This window comes from Eulemur rufifrons, chromosome 9, assembly GCF_041146395.1.
Source record: "Eulemur rufifrons isolate Redbay chromosome 9, OSU_ERuf_1, whole genome shotgun sequence".
In the NCBI taxonomy this organism is placed as follows: domain Eukaryota; kingdom Metazoa; phylum Chordata; class Mammalia; order Primates; family Lemuridae; genus Eulemur; species Eulemur rufifrons.
This window is the reverse complement of record NC_090991.1, coordinates 31,091,454-31,108,641: the sequence shown is the minus strand read 5'-3', so window position 1 is coordinate 31,108,641 and position 17,188 is coordinate 31,091,454.

Sequence of the window (17,188 nt, the reverse complement as noted above, 5' to 3'; positions counted from 1 at the left end):
AAACAAAAGTCAAAGAGGGGTTAGGAGGCAGAGACATTGATAGGACTGAACATCAGCTTTAAGCAATAGTTTTTGGAAGTTGTTAAGCCCCTTCAAGAACTGTGAGGCCGGAGTACCTATAGATCTGTGTTCCACAACCTGCATTTCCCAAGATTTACTAATTTATAAAGAGCACAATAGAGTTCTGAGAAATTCTGTCTCCAATTCTTATCTCTCGCCAGAACAGACTATGAGCTCCCTGGGAATGACCAGTTCTTACTCATCTCTGTAGTCCCAGAGCCTCTAGAGGGTCTCATATATAGAAGCCCAGTAATTTTTGAACAAAACCATGCTCAGTAAATTTATTGGATGCACCAAATCTAATCATTCCTGACCATTAATCTATGACATGTCTTGTAAAAGCTACTTTACACCCTATATTGTCCAGGAATTTTTACATGATTAACTGCATATCATTCAGTTTAATTCTCATGTATTTCCCCCTCAGCACTGTCATTATAACTTTGGGCCATTTAAATGTGTACTTCTTTGCACATTTTGCCATGAGCCAGAATTTTCCTATGCTTCTTGTACTCTATTATGTAACCCCCAAAAAGCCAGTTTCTGTGTCTTCCAGTTCACATACATGTCCAGATTGCCTTGGTCAGGCACCTGTTCACAGGAGGCATGTGATCAATATACTTTTCCAAGTGACTGATACTTGCCAGTGTTTGTGATTGTTGTATTTCATCTTGGTTTAAATCCCATAGTAGGTATATTTTCTTCTGGCTGAATCTTCAGCAAAACAGATAGCATGTGTCTGCACATTGATCTCTCTTGAAGTGGCAGAATGAAATATTTTGTTGTAGGAAAAATTGTTTAGAAGCCTCTGAATTGACCCCTTTTGTGTACCAAATTGACATTTTGCACAGCTAGTTTTATCTTTGCTTAAACTAGTATTGATCGAACTATCAAAGACTGTGTTATAGTTTGAACGGCTTTTCTAGAAGGACCCCCCCCCCAAAAAATAATGGTTTTCATTTAAATCTTTAAATCAATCCTCATCTTGTTGACTATCACAGGGTTTTAGATGGTAGGGACCTTGATTAATTTTCCTTGATTAATTTTTTTAATCTTATTTACCATGAAAAAAAGCAATAAAGGCATCTGAGCTCTCTACTTTTGTGTCATCCACCACTCAATTTATTACATCTTCTACCATCATTCTCTGCCCTTGGAACCCTTCGTCTACAGAAATGCAGTTTTCTAAGAACCCTTGTTTAGATGAAGAATCAGAAGTGGATAAGTGCTTTGTGAAATACTAAAGAGCTCTGCTGGAATCTCAGGCTGATTTACCATAATCACAGGGGGGAAAATATGAACAACAACAACAAAAAACCCTTCTGATGGAACTTGTAGAATTCCTTAAAACAGCTTAAATTGGTCTTTATTACAAGAGGGGTGATGAAATTATTACATGAGAGAAATTAGAACTTGAGATTTTTGGAACAGGGGCATTCTTAAATCTCACTGCTGAGAAATGTGTAGGGTTTTAGCTGAGATTTGGAAAGCTTTTAGGCTTTTATTTCTCAGGTAAGCCTAGGAAAGACTAACTTTCAGCTAAAAATGGGTCATGGCAAGAGTAGTATTAATTACAGCTAAACCCCTCAGAGCACTCTACTATAAAGCTATAGATACAAAGGTTAAAATAAATTTCAAAGATTTACAAAATTTCTTATTTATATTTATACAGACTCAGAAGCACTCTTAGCTAAATCAAGCTCTGGAGTTAATGCCACCTAAAAAATACAACAAGCATTTAATGTGCAATTCCTTTATCTCACATGATTACTGTGGGATAATTTTTCATATTTGTTCTGCATATGCTTATCTTTGCAATTATTTGCCATTTAAAACTGTTAATTGATGATGACGTTGTATTAGGTTGTTGGTTTAAGGGGGTTCCAAAACTCACAAACCCACTCCTTGACCTATACAAATCAAAGCTTTAAGTAGACTTAGTAATGCTGAGACCTTTCTTAATGATGGCTGTTAGTTATAAAGTGTAGGACAGAAAAACCTCCCACATGCTCCTCTTTGCCCTCTGGCTAGCAATGTAAAGCTGCCTCCCTAACATGCCTTCTGCAGAGCTTGGCGCTTCCAGCCTGGATCGTTATTAATCAGCCACAACTTGGCATGGGTTAGTTTATCAAATGCAGATAGAATGAGCACAGTAAATTTTGTTATCCAATGATGGTGCTTCTCTAATGTCATTTAATGGGCGGTACAAAAATGCTAAATGTCCTGCTATGTGGACAGTCGAACAGAACAAAGAATTACCCATTCTCTTCCTGACTTTCAAATGCCTTGTTAGAGATTCAGAAAAAAGTTTATTTGAGCCTATAGTCTAATTCCATTTTAAATATCAGCAGAAATTGTTTGCCATTAGTATATAATGACCTTTGGCCTTTGCAGTTACACAATCAAAGTCTAAGTCATAATGTTAAATTGAACCCTTTAACAAGGATTGTTCCCAAATTCAGAAATAGGTATCACTGCTGGTGATAATTCTGGTCATCATTTTGTTTCATGAGCAGAACATACCACTATCAGTCTGCATTTATGAATGCCACATTATTGGTGAATCTACTTACGCCCCCCTGCTTCATTGTGACCTCTGGTGTACTAGTCTGAAAGATTTTACATATTGAAATTATCTTATTATATATTACTTTCCTTTTATTTATTCTTTATAATTTTAGTTAGAGCATTAATATGGTATTTTTAAATAAAGTTTTTACATAAACCATATTACTTATGGATGTAATTCAAGATAATAAATATGGCTTTACAAAATATGTATAATAAGAAGATACTGTTCGGGGTAAGAACACAATGAACTTGGAATATGTGAGGGGCCCGAGGAAGGAGAACCTCCCAAGGACATGTTCACCTATTCACAGCTGTAGGCATCAAATCCAGACAGATATAATATTCTGATAAAAACAGGAAAATGGGCAAATTTATGCATTAATTGATTCAAGAATTCATTCAGTCATCTAACAAATTATAGAGACGACAGTACTGTAGTAGGTGCTGGAGATTCACAAAGTCATGAGTCCTCAATCCCAGCTCTCAAGTAGTTCTGGTAGGAAAAACAAGTGCATGTATAAATGATTACATATATTGAGGCAAGTTTAATTATAAAAGTGAGCATGGTGGAAGGGACCTAACCTAATGTAGAATAAGGGGGACCTGGGGACACTTCTCAGGGGAGACGGGCTGGCTGCAACTTAATTCATTGGCAAGACTTAGAAAGCCAAATGACAGGCTGAGAGGCAAGTATTAGAGGACAATAGGAAGAGAAGAAAAAAAAGGAGGGGAAAGAAAGAAAGAAGATAAGTAAAAGTATATGAATAAGAAATACCTTGCTGGGTGTAGAATATCTCAGGTAACAATTGTGAAGCAGGAGAGAAAGGCAGGGGCCAGATATTTGAAGACATTAGCAATTATCTGAATTATTTGTTGTTTTTTTTAATTTTAATGTTTTTTATTTCAGCATATTATGGGGGTACAAATGCTTAGGTCACGTATATTGCCTGTGTCCCACGCAAGTCAAAGATTCGAGTATGTCCATCCCCCCGATAGTACGCGACATAACCATTAGGTGTGTATATATACTCATCCCCTCCCCCGCATCTGCCTGACACCCGACGAATGTTATTACTATATGTGCGCTTAAGTGTTGATCAGTTAATACCAGTTTGATGGTGAGTACATGTGGGGCTTGTTTTTCCATTCTTGTGATATTTCACTTAGTAGAATGGGTTCCAGCTCTATTCAGGATAATGCAAGAGGTGCTATATCACCATTGTTTTTTGTGGCTGGCAGTTACTGTTGTTAATCTTTCATTGTGCCTAACTTATAAATTAAACTTTATCATAGGTATATACATGTATATAGGGTTCAGTACTATCCATGGTTTCAGGTACCCACTGCGGGTCTTAGAATGTATCCCCTGTGAGTAAGGGGGCCTACTATACTTTTATAGAATAATATAAAAAATGGATATATTTTTGAGAAATCTTTTAGATGAATCTCACTGGTAGCTGTGAGAAGAAAAGTGTTGAGGAAAATGGAAGAGGAGGCAAGGTATAGTGGGTACACTACTATAGTAATTGAAAGATTAAACAAGGTTTATAACAGGACAGCGGAAGAGTAGGAAACATTGCATCAAACACCCATAAAGAGAGGTGGTTGAAATACACCATTCGTCAGGCTCCATCAACAGAGGCTCTGCACAGGTTGGTCTGAGTTGAGTAGCAGGTATTGGTATGTCTTCTAAGTTTCCCAGGTAATGATGAGATTGAGAAGCATTAGATTAAGAAACTACTTAGAAGAATAACACCAGGACTTGACTCATTGGAGGTGAGAATGAAGGACAAAGAAGACAATGAGGATTACTCCTAGGGTCCTAGTTTGAGAAAATCTGCTAGTTGGGATGGTATTGATTGCATTAAAGGAGGCAAAAGAATGAATTGCTTAAAGATATAATGCATTCCAAATGAGTGCATATTGAGTTTGAGGTGTCTGTGGTATATTTGGGTGCTGATAGTCAGCAAGCAGGTGAATATAAAACTTCAGTACTTTGCAAGTTGATATAAAATATCAATACTTTGGAAAAGATGTGCAGTTTGAAGGTAGAGATTTCAGAGTCATCATGTCTTGAGAAGGGTTTAAAACAAGAAAATGCATAGTATTCTTCAGGGAGAATGTGTGGAACTAGAAAGGCACAGGATTAATAATGAAGATCTGCACACTATCAGCATTTCAGGAATGAGTAGAGGAAAATTCACCAATGGAAGTGGCCAGAAGGAGTGTTAAAGAGATTTAATAAGAACGAGGAAAGTGTGGAGTCACAAAAAACAAGAAGGAAAAGATTCTGAAGACAGTGTCAGATGCAGCAAAACGATGATCTAAGATCAGAGCTGAAAACTGTTTATTGGCCTCAGATTTTAAAGGGTCATGAGTGACCTCAGCATGGGCACTTTTCAGTGCAAGATAGCTAGGTTGAATTGGGTGGAAGAGTAAAAGAGTGGTGAGAAATAGAGTGACCACCAGCTTTTCCTTTGTAAAATCTGAATGAGAAAATCAATGAAGATGTGATGATGCTATTGTAATAGCCAGAGAAGGACAATATGAAATATTCAGAATAGTGATGGTAGTGCTTGTTTTACTGATCAGTGACAGAAGTGAAGAGAAGGATGAGGATAATTTTTATTAGATCAGAGGGACAGTGATTTTAAAAGGTTATCTAAAAAGTAGCAAGTAGAGAGTTTGAATATACAAGAAAGGAATGCCTTGAAGGCAACAATTATGAAAAGGAATGAGGCCACAGATTGATGCAAAAAAAAACAAGTACTTTTATTTTGTCATGGGCTACCAAAACCAAAGATTTTTTTTCAAGGGCAAGGAACAAAAATATTTAGGGCAAGATGGGGTGGAAGGCAAGTTAAAATTCCACCTTAACTGAAAACTTAGTCCAAAAAATTTTCCCTTTCTTTAAAATATGGATATATATATATATATTGAAATGATTACAAATTTATTACTAACATATTGGTATTTTTACGTAGCTATAAGCGAATGGCTAAGGCTTAGATACCAGGCCTGTCTGGCTCCAAAATTCATATTCCTTCCTGTCTCCCATATCCACCCCAGACTGAGAAGGCTTCATGGTGCTTTAATGAGTATTACGGCATAACAGTAATCAGGAATTAAATATATGACAAAATTATGAAGTAACTACAAAGTGCAAGTCAAGGAATATCTTTAAAACTCCATGGCACTGTGCTTAGAATTGCTTAGTTCCACTTACTCTTAAGTCATTCATATTACTCTATACGTTTTCCCCTAGTAGATACCATCACCCATAAACCATCATCTTAATATTGACAAAGTAATGGACCCATTGATTTTGACTGGTGTTCACCATAGAACAGGCTTATCTGGGAACATGCCACAACAGTTCTGAGTTAACAGATTTGCTGTCCTACTTCTACACATCAGGCATCAATTGAGCACATCAGGATTGTTTATAATATTTATTTTACTCACTAGCTGTTAAATCCTAGGCAAGTAATGCAACCTCTGTGAGACTCAATTTTCCCATTTTTTAAAATGAATGTGTTACTCTTTGGTTGATCCCCTCAACTAAAAAATGCAACAACTCTGTAAGTTATCACATAGTTGTATGATGGGAGATGGTAGTTGAGGGGGTAGTGAAAAATATAAAAGCTATTGAATATTTGATTTAGCCAGTGGTCCTAAATTGTCTTGGTTGTTCTTAGATATGTTGAAAAAAATCTCTGCCTTATGTTATAAGAATTGTATTTATTTGTTAATCACCACTTAGAAGTGTGGCTCCAAAGGACTCATAGTAGTTCATTTGTACTCTCTCATTAGTTGATTCATTGGTTATTTTATTTTTGATTTATACATTCATTCAGGAGAAATTCACTAGAAATCTTCTATTTCTCAGATATTATGCTACGTGCTTTGAGGAAGTCAAATATAGAATAGGAATTTTTCTTTCATGCAAGATAAAGTTATATAAGAGAATTTAGCATGCATAAGAAATTTGTTGTAATGTAAAAGGTGGTAAACACCTTAAGCTACTACAGGCATAGCAATACGAATGCTCCTTCAATCAATATTATAATAAAATTTTACTTTTTAATTAAATCCCTAGATGATTAATATGCACATTAAATCTTTAGAAGCACCCTGATCTAGTTCAATTTTTTTCTCAAAGTAGAATGGAAGGACCATGTACAACAGCATCTGGTTAAAATGCAGATTTTGGATCCTACACCCAGGAGTTGTTTTAGTAGGTTTGAAATGGGGCTCCAGATCTTCACTGAAACAAAATTATCCCCATTTTTTGCTGAATTTAGTTTGAGAACTACTGGTTTGGGTGTTGGGGACACAAAGATGGGTAAGACAGAATCCATGTCTTATGAAATCTCACTGTTTTCTATGTACAATTTCCAACTGGGTTCAAATAAATTTCCCATCTTCTTTATGGTGGTTTCTAGTAGCAATATTGTAAAAATCTGTACAGTGCGAGAGAATCACATGAAAATCAAACTGAGATTCATCCTCCTTCTTAGGAACTTCCGATGGGCTGTTAAATAAACCACCAAATAAAGGCTAATTTATATTATTATAGCTTCAGAGTTTTATTTCATGGCACAGCTGTTTTTTAAGTGTTGGTAATCCCTCTGAATATGTGTGTTAACTCTATTAATTATGCTATTTGATTAACTGGAACATGCAAATCTCTAATCACATCCAATAGCAGGGAGCTTAAATACTTTCATATCTGCAATACTATTGATTAAATTGTGATGCTTCTCTTTAAAGGATTTGATAAATATTATCTTTGTTATACATATTAAAATAAAGCTTTTCAAAACAAATCTTCATTTGGGGGAAGGGTTTTTGGAAATATAATTATCTTTACAAATTTGATTTAAAAAATAGTAACCAACTATTACAGATCATAGCCATTAAAGGTCTGCCTTAGGTTAAAGCCATAGTAACTTCCAATATTATTAATTAACCATAACCCAGGAGAGAAATGAGTTTAACATTTTCTCCAATATAACTTATGAAACTAATTAATATCAAGAGTTGTGCTGGATTGACAGGAATTCTTTAGCTGAGTGGTAATAGATATATATTGTATAAAACTGAATCTTTACTTGTACAGACAAAATTTCCCTGAAGAACTCTTGCTTATGGGTTCTCACTAAGATAATTTTCCTATTTGCTCCATTGAGCCCTGTTTAAATATTATTATGGGTTCCCAAAACAGAGGTAGATTAATGGATGGGTCAATTGGGCAGTTGCCTAGAGGACCAAAATATACAAACTGCTTAAAAATTTTTAAAAAATAAAACATAAAACTCACTGGGTTAGATAAGATTTATAAGTTTAGTTAATTCAGGTTTATGCACACAATTCTATACAGAAGTAGTGAAATGGAAGTGAGTGACAGTCTTGCCATAACACCCAGAATTCTCAAGTAGAATTGCAAATCTAATCTGTTAAAGTACAAAGTAAGCAAATAGTTGATTTTAACCAGGTTTAGAATTTTATTGAGCAGTACAACAAAAGAAACAATGTGGTAAATTGCTTGCAAGGAAGTTACAGTGATAAAAAACAGAAACTGAGCTGGGTGAAGATGAATATAAGAACACAGGGGAGTTGATTGATAATAAGAAAATAGGCCAACAGTTTGGAGGCTTCTTGCCTTCATTCTTGTGAATTACTGGAGTGGGATTAATAGAATAAGGAGATGATCAGAGGGACATGTTTGAGAATTCTGATGTTATAATGATATGGTCAAATCCAAGTGGGTTGATGAAGTGAAATGAAGTTTAAAAAAAAAAAAAAAATCGTTGAAGCCACCAAGATCAAGCAAATGAGAAAACAAGGTTTGGAATGGACCACCTTTGAGATCATGTTGGCAGGAGTAGTAGTTTAAGAAAGCTAGTTAGCCAAGTGCTGACAACATCAACAAATGAGGGTGGAGGAGAGTGAGAGAAACTAACCAGGAAGTTAGCCAAAATGAGAGCCAACAGTGCAAAATATCAAACAAAAATTCTCCTAAGGAGTTATGCAAGAAAGAGATTCGGTTAGAAGCAGCAATATTGAGCAAGTACAAGGAAGGTAGGAGAATGAATCAACCTGTACTTGTGGGTACTGCGGGGTAAATAGAGTTCTTAAGGAAAGTTTGTTTTAATTTTCAGCAAGAACATGAAGGGGATGTCCAGGGAAGTTGTTTACGAGTTTGTGGTTATTGGAACACCGGTGCCTGTTACGGGCTGAATTGTGTCTCCCAAAAATTCTTGTGGAAGGAGAGTTGAAGTTTTAATCCTCAGTACCTCAGAATATAACTGCATTTGGAGTTAGGGCCTTTAAAGAGGTAATTAAGCTAATTAAGTTAAAGTGAGGTCATTTGGGTGGGACTTCACCCAATATGATTGGCATCCGTATAAGAAGAGGGGATGAGGACACAGACACACAGAGGAAAAGCCATGTGAAGACCTGGGGAGAAGGTGGCCATCTATAGCCGAGGAGAAAGGCCTCAGAAGACACCAACTGTGGTGACATCTTGATCTCAGATTTCTATAACTGTGAGAAAATACATTTCTGTTATTTAAGCCCTTCCAGTCTGCAGTACTTTGTATGTCAGCCCTTGCAAATTAATACAGTGTCAAAGGCATAGCAGAAGTGTTTGGGACAACAGGGAGGAATAGATGCAGACATCAATTTAGGGGAAATATGAAGTAGAAGAGAAGTATCAGCATGATGATTAATAATGAAGACACATTATTATGACAAAAATATACAAATACATGAGGCAAGATGAAATTAGTACAGATGAGTAATGCATCCATGCAGCTTACTGCCCCCATTACAAGGACTTCACCATTGTACTATCTTTAGCAATGTAACTTTATTATTCCAGGAACCCCCTGCTCAGGAAGATAAAAATTGAAAATAACTTTATTATTCATTTTAGGTGATTTCTCAAGGATCCATCAACTCTTCAACAGGAATCATCAAATGATGTTTACATCCCAAGACTCTTTGAATCCCCTGCCTTCTCAATATCCCTGCCTTACTGTGTCTTAAACTATGGTATCATGATCCTTGCTCAGTTTAATGAAGCCCCCAACTTAAAAGACCCACCATAAACTAAACTTCAATATCTCATTAATACCTTGGCTTTGCCCTTCTCTCCCCTGAGACACTGCTAAAACTCAGTGCTCTCCCTCACTGCAGTACAAATAAACTGAGCTTTATTCTACCAATAAGTGATTTTGGTGACAATCAGGGGAGCCAACATTTAATAAAGAGGTAATTATTCAAGATCTTAGAGAGGCTGGTTATTTTCCTGGTTGAGGAGGCTGATGGATGAATTACTGAAGTGTATCCATTGAAAATCTCAAGGTGGGTGTTCTTGACAGTTACTCAGGGTGTTTTAGCAACTGGGGCCATCTAACAACTGCAGACTTTGGATCAGCTAAATGCTGAGTGGAAGAGCTGACTCACTGCAGAAGGTTGCTGATTCCATAAATGGCAGGAAAGGAAATTAAAAAGGCTGGAATTCAGAAAACTGGCATAAAATGAAGAAGGTGGATCAAGCCAAGCATTAATAGACTGATTTGGATCAACAAAATGCTGGATGTGGATAACCATAGGAAATGCATTTTGATCGTTACAGTATGTACATTACAAAGCAAGAGGATTTGTACTATTACTAAAAAGAATACAATTTCGCTGTAATGATGTAACAATTTAGAGACTGTAAACACCTAACAAAATACTTTAAGAATAAATAAAACAAAACCTAACAGAATTAAAAGGATAAACTAACAAATTTTAGCTAATTATATTTAGTAATTGATAGAAAAAAAAGACATAAAAAATTTGTAAAACATACATAAACAAGAAGAAGTGATATGTTCTCCTGCTCAAATCCCTGGCAAACAACAAGTATTAAAAATTAGATAAATTAAAAAAAAGTTACTTAAAAAAGAATGCTTCAATTGCTGACAGAATCCAGAGAAGAGTTTAGTCTCAAAAAATTGCAATTACAAGGGAGTAAGAACTGTAAATTTGTGTCTCACTGGCCCAACCCTCATGGCAACAGCTGTGAAAAAAACTACGGGAGGAAAAACTCACAGCCTGTTTGGCTAAAGATACTTAAAATCAGAAATTCAGAGATGGGAGACAGCTGGAGATGTATAGGGGAAATCTTGCCAGCACAATTATCCCAAGAGTGACACTCAATATTGAGCATGAACTGCTCAAATTCCTGGCTGACAGGTAAAAAATAAATGAATAAAAAATAAAATCAATTTTAAAAATTCATGTATAATAAGAATCCAGAGGCACAGCAGAAAAGCAGGTAAAGACGAGACATAAATCTCAGGATAGAAGATAGACCATCTGAATAATAATATTAAAATGCTAAGGGAAACTGATATCAATGTAGAATTTCGTACACAACTACTGAAAGACTCTCTTTAAAAATGTTGAGATGTTAATTCAGGAAGAAGAAAGTTGAACTACTCTTAATTTATTTGTAAAGTTTAATTTCATTAAACACAGTTTTTATTTCTTGAAATTCCTTGGGTGCATTTCAAATTATTCTATTCTTTTTTATGCTATTTCTTCCGATGTGAATGATTTCTATTATGTTATCTGCTAGTCCTTATTTTATATTCCTTATCCACATTGAATATATGGAGCCAGACGTGTGAGTTTGATGCTTTTCTTGCCCGACTGTGCATTCTCCAACCGTGCTCAGCTCAGGCAGCAGAAAGCTTGACAGGATAAAGTACACAGCTGGCAAGGCAGCTAGAATTTCAGTGGGAAATTCCCATAAGCAAGGAAATCACAAAGAGGGAGAGCCCCGTCTCTGCTCAGATTCTTTGCACAGAGGAGATGTACAGGGAGCCAGGGAAAAAAGCACCATCTACATCTAGAAGGCATGAGAACAGAACAGAAGTACCAACTGCTGCCTGTGAAGGAAAGGACTGTTTGCAGTTTGAACCCAGTGGGTTAACTGCCTACCATTACAAAACCAAGAATCCACTGAATACAACAGAATCAAGAGCTACTATAATGTATTATCTGCAATGTCCAATTATCAGCAAAAATTTATTAGACATGCATGTAAATATAGATAAATGTAAAAATTAGACAAAATATAGAGAATCATTTGTAGGTACCGGAGAGTAACCACCTTAGGTACCAAGGTAATTCAATGAGAAAAAAAAACAAAAAAGCCTTTTCAACAAATGGTGCTAGATCAACTGCCTATTTCCGTATCAAAATTACCCTCAGCCCATACCTTACATCACATACAAAATTACTTTAATGTGGATTATGGATCCAAACATAAAAGATAAAATAATAAATCTTTTAGAAAAAACAAATGATCTCAGGTTAGACAAAGATTTCTGAGATGAGACACAAAAACACTTTATCAGAATTAAAACTCCTGCACATCCTAAGACTTCATTAAGTATATGAAACGAATCACTCACAGGTAGAATATACTCACAATACATATATCTGATGCATATTTATCTAAAAATGGATATGTGTATATTTATGTACATGCACATATGTATATGGTGTTTCCCAACACAGTAAGATGACAAGTATCCCAATAAAAAAAAGACAAAAGACTTAACAGACTCTTCACAAAAGAAGATACATGAAAGGTTGATAAACCCATAAAAAGTTGCTTGCTGTCATTAGTCATCTTAAGAAATGCAAGTTAAAAAAAATGAGGTAACACTACACACACACACACACACACATACGGGAGAAAGGTTAAAATTTTAAAATTCAAATGATGCCAAATGTTGGTGAGGAGAATATCGAGCTATTGCAGTTGGCAGTGTAAAGCTGCAAAACAACTTTGCAAAATAGTTTATCAGTTTCTTAATTAGTTAAACATACACTTAACATTATGGCACAGAAATTCTATTCCTAGGTGTTAACCAAAGAGAAGTTAAAACATACCCATAAAAGGACAAAAATATCCTTATCAGATTTAATCACACAGTGCCACACTGAAAATAGCCAATTCCACAACGAAAATACATCCATCAACCAGGAAATTAATAAACAAATGTGATATAATCAAACAATGGACTACTACACTGCACTAAGACAAATTTATCAAGAGAAACATGTGTAACCAAATCTCAAACATATGTTGAGGGTAGTAAGCCAGGTATGAAAAAATATATACTGTATCATTCCATATAAAATTTGAGAACAGAAAAGATTAAGCTCCAGTGCTACAAATAAGAACCTTACTTTCCTCTGGGGTGGGAAGGGATTGGTAGAAAGGGGCACTTGGGAATCAGCTGGGGTAATGACAATATTTGGTATCTTCATTGGTTACATGGCTATAGACCATGAGTTACTAGACTCATGGAGCTATATGAAAATTTTGTGCCAATAATAATAGTGTTTCTTTGTGTGCCTGTAAAACTCTTACTACTTTCTATTGCTTGAATTTACATCAAGATGACATAGAAACCAACTTTCTTTCTTTGGTTTGTTTGGCTTTTCTTTCTTATTTTTAAATATTAATTTTCTTTGATGGCTTAGAGTCAATTAGTCTTTTTTCTCTCTTTTTTTATTTAATACATTAATTTTGAATAATATAATTTTGTAATATATATGGGTATCATTCCAGATGAATTACCTCCATTGTACTCAAGGTTTTCCCTTATTTAATTTAATAACCTGCTCTAAGTACCCAGTGTTTCCTTTTCAGTCCTTTTCTACTAATTATTTTTGGGAAATGTCATTGACACCTTCTACCTATTGCTGAGACTTGACTCAATCCAGAGTGGCCCTGACTCTAACATGAAGTAGATATTCAGTCTCTGTTCCATCATTCATGGGTATCTCACCATAGCCTTGAAGTCATTTGGCCTGGTGGTCAGTGTGCCTGAAATGAGCCCTTGTAGATTTGTAATTTTCAGATCACTTTCATGTGTCCTGTTTCCTCCTCAGAACCCCATCACGAACAGTTATGTTTACCATTTCCTACTTGTCATTAGCCGAGACTCAGAAAGATGAAGTGACTTGTTTTCTCAAATGGCACAATGCTAAGACTTCTTTACTTTAGTCAACAAATATTTGTCAAGTGCCCACTCTGTCCCTGTTTTTATCTCAGCATATGAGACAGAAAAGGAACTTGCCTTCAAGTTGCAGTTTCCTCCTGATTCTTACTGCTTTAGTTTTATCCATAAGAATGTGCTTCTGCCTTGAGGACTCTGTATAACACTCTAGTTCCTTTCTCTTTTATCTTATATAATCACAAACTAAATCCTTGGCCTTTTGTGCTGAGCTTACGTGCCCAACTTCTGATGCCCAACTCATTCTACAAAGGAACCAAAATAAATGAAACTACACCGCTCAATCACTGTCAGCAAAACCATGCCTGGCCACCTCCCATTTATCTAATCAAATATCCTTCATCTTTCACAGGAAAGCTAACCTAAATACTATGAGTTTCTCTCTTTAATCAAAAGAAGCTTACCAACACCCCATCTATCACAATATATTATTTAAATTTCTTCATAGCACTTATAACTTTTAATATTCTCCTATATGTACATTTGTTTATCTGCCTTTCCTCACTAGTACATGAGTTACATCAGAGCTGGTCCCTTTTCTGTCTTAATCACTAGGATAATGACAGAGCTAGTAAACACAATAAATATTTATTAAATAAGTTAAAGAAATTGTGGTGCTGTTGCAAACTAAAGGACTAAGAGACTTTATCTTTCTGAGTCTCAGATTCATCAAGTGTCCAATGGGAATGATAAAAGTAACTGTACATAGAGAGGTTTTGAACATAAAATATAGAATGTGAAAGTGATTTCAAGATTACATGATTTCTAATATGCTTTTATTTTAAATTACTTTTCTTGTCGCATTTTGAAGAGCATATAAATTCAAGTGTTACCTCAAAACTCCTATAAGGCAATCAAAAATAAGAAAATGTATAAGTAGTAATGATGCTTTAATATTCTGCTATACTACATTTGTGCAGGATTAAAATAAAATATACTTTATTTCTAAATCTGGAAGATTTGAGCTTGTTCAGTTACTCAGGAAGTGGAGCAACATCAAAAGTTGGAAAAACATAGAAATCTGCTGTGTTTCTCCAAGGTCTAATTATCAAATTCCAGGTGAAGGCAGATTCTAGATCCAGCACAATGTCCCCTGCTTGACCATATGAAGCTGTGCCCAGAATGATTGATGCCCAGGGTAAAGGCAGCCCAGGCCTTCCCTGGGAAAGAGCTGGAAAGGGGAGGTCTTCATGGGTGAAGCAAGAGCAGGTTTTCAAGACAATTAAACAACTTTGAACAAAAAGGTTTCTAGCATTCAATTATAACTAATTCCCTTTCACTTTTATCTTTCCTATAATCTGTGGCTTTTTAAGCATTTCCATGTTGCTCCCTGAAGCATTCTACTCAATACTGGCCTGGGCACTAAAATGATAGTCTATCTTAAATTTCCTTAGGCTCATTACTCAGCAATCAGTAAGCTCTCAGAGGGAGATAACATAACACATTATTATTTGGGTGCAGATGACTAACAATCACCATCTTCTGTTCCCTCCTTTTCTCTTCCCTGGGATGGGGAAAATTTACCTGTCAAACTAAGTGAATAAATTATAAAATTTCAGGTAGTAGGAGGGACAGATGTGAAAGAAATTTGTAGGAAGGGACATTTACTGTTAGAACTTAATAACAATTTTAAAGTACATTTATGTACTAATTCCATACAACTTTAGTTGCTTTGGTTGCAAGCAGCAACTAGAGTTATGATTTGCTGAGAATTTAATACACAGTTATCTCTCTAGCCTGTTCAACATGCATGCACTATTTTGCACATTTAACAGATAATTACATTGAAGTCAGACAGTCTAAGTCACAAACCCAAAGTTTCATAATTCATAAACCTGAAGTTGGGATTGAAGCAGAGGTCCAAAGTCTGCATTCTTTCTAAATGAAAATGTATCTGTTTGTACATGCCACAACAGCTATACAAGATCCATTTGTATCTGAATAGTAAAATATTGGTTTAAAAATGTCAATATCATTATATTACCAATGATCTGAATGAAAAGTAAGGCTTGTAACAGTTTTTTTTTGAGTAATCTTGAATGTCTAGGCATTGTTCCTTTGGGATGAATTTTTTATATTATTAATATATTTTGATCCAAGTGTAAGTCCTTCCAAATTTGCACCTAAATAAAGATTTCTTTTTTAAAAAATGGACTCCCTAGAGTAACCCTCCATTGGTATAGTATTCAGTGTTTGAAAAACTTCAGAATGAGATTAATGATGTTGGTCACTCTGTATCATAAAGTTCTTATGATTTGTTCAACAAACAGTAGTTTTTAATGAGCTCAGTCGCTCAAAGATAAAAGTATGTTAAGATATCGAAAATGTTAAAGTATTCATTATACAGCACTAATCATAATGGCTTAATTAACTATTAACGCAGATTTCACTTTCATTAGTATTTAATGGTAACTGAATATTCAAGTGTTCACTTAGCCTTTTCCAACATCACAGTTCTGGTAAGGAGATAGTCCCTTCAAACCTAGAACTTAGTGAGGGAGTAGATGTCAATGTAAATTAGACCCAAGAGAAAAAATTCCCATTTCTCAAGCTTACATTTCATGCCAAGCCATAGCAGGTGGTGAAGTCAGACAGGGGATGAATAGCACACTCCCTATTTATGAGCAGTACTATAATTGGAAGGTAGCAGCTGCCATCTGGCATAATTTTGGAGGGTGTTGAAAGGTCACCATGACCAAAATATTGAGTTAATGTTCTTTTGTGATTTAAAGTCAAGTAATATTTATTGAGCTATAACTATATCTCAAGGGCTGTCCCAGGGGTTTTCACATATGTTATCTTAAGAAAAGTCCTAACACAAACTCTGTTTTTATCTTTACTTATAAGATCAGCAAACTAAGGCTTGAAAAAGTAAAGAAGTTGCTATGAGTAACCTGGATAATACATAGGCAAACAGATTTAAATACAACTCCTCTAATTCAAAGGGTTGCATATGGAATTCTCACTAACATCCTCACTGTTCACAGGTCTTCTAGAGACAGGAGCATTTTAACCAGTCTCTATACTGACACCTAGAAAGTGCTGACAACCAGCTAATATTTATTTTGGCCCTGAAAAGAAACCTAGTAAACCAAGGTACTTGATGATTTATATAGGGTTCTATGTATAAAACCTAAAGGGAGATATTGACACAGCAGAGCCTGACCAATGATGGGAGAACAGGATAATGAACAAACTCTGAATTATTAAATATGTGAAATATTTGAAGCAAATAAAACATGAGGCATAGAGAATACTTTTAGAAGATACATTTTTGTCTTCAAGCATTTTGAAGAAATAAAAGAGATGTATTTTTATGTTTTAAGATGACTGAATATGGTAAGGCATGGTTAGAGACGTCTGAAATATAATGTAGCTCCCTGGGAGGAAGAAAGTGCCTTTGAGATGTCCAAGGAAAGGTGGAATGAATTCTTCATAGTAATGTGGAAGGATTCTATAAGCTA